General features: G+C 50.1%; 1 pseudogene across 1 annotated transcript; it reads left to right on the top strand.

The window, feature by feature from the left end:
* The first annotated feature begins 3 nt into the window (after window positions 1-3).
* Window positions 4-492, top strand: LOC103270889 (annotated as a pseudogene). The gene has a single exon (XR_505006.1). The product of XR_505006.1 is annotated as a 1,2-dihydroxy-3-keto-5-methylthiopentene dioxygenase pseudogene (transcript).
* The last annotated feature ends 3 nt before the right edge of the window (window positions 493-495 follow it).

The following is a 495-nucleotide window of genomic DNA, read 5'->3' as shown; positions in this document are numbered from 1 at the left end:
TCCATGGTGCAGGCCTGCTACATGGACGAGTCCTCGGATGACCCGCAGCAGCCGCACCGCCCTGAGTCCAGCCGCCCGGTGGGCCTGGAGCAACTGCACCAGCTCGGGGTGCTCTACTGGAAGCTGGATGCTGACATATATGAGAATGATCCAGAATTAGAAAAGATCCGAAGAGAGAGAAACTACTCCTGGATGGACGTAATAACCATATGCAAAGATAAACTACCCAATTATGAAGAAAAGATTAAGATGTTTTATGAGGAGTATTTGCACTGGGATGATGAGATCCGCTACATTCTGGTTGGCAGTGGGTACTTTGATGTTAGAGATAAAGAGGACAAGTGGATCCGGATCTTCATGGAGAAAGGAGACATGATAAGGCTCCCTGCAGGAATCTACCACTGCTTCACGGTGGATGAGAAGAACTACACAAAGGCCATGCGACTGTTTGTGGGAGACCCAGTGTGGACAGCGTACAACCGACCCGCTGACCAT

Source organism: Carlito syrichta, unplaced genomic scaffold, assembly GCF_000164805.1.
Source record: "Carlito syrichta isolate Samal-C Ts95f unplaced genomic scaffold, Tarsius_syrichta-2.0.1 Scaffold108145, whole genome shotgun sequence".
In the NCBI taxonomy this organism is placed as follows: domain Eukaryota; kingdom Metazoa; phylum Chordata; class Mammalia; order Primates; family Tarsiidae; genus Carlito; species Carlito syrichta.
Note: the sequence above shows the minus strand (reverse complement) of the source record. Positions and strands in the feature narration are given on the sequence as shown.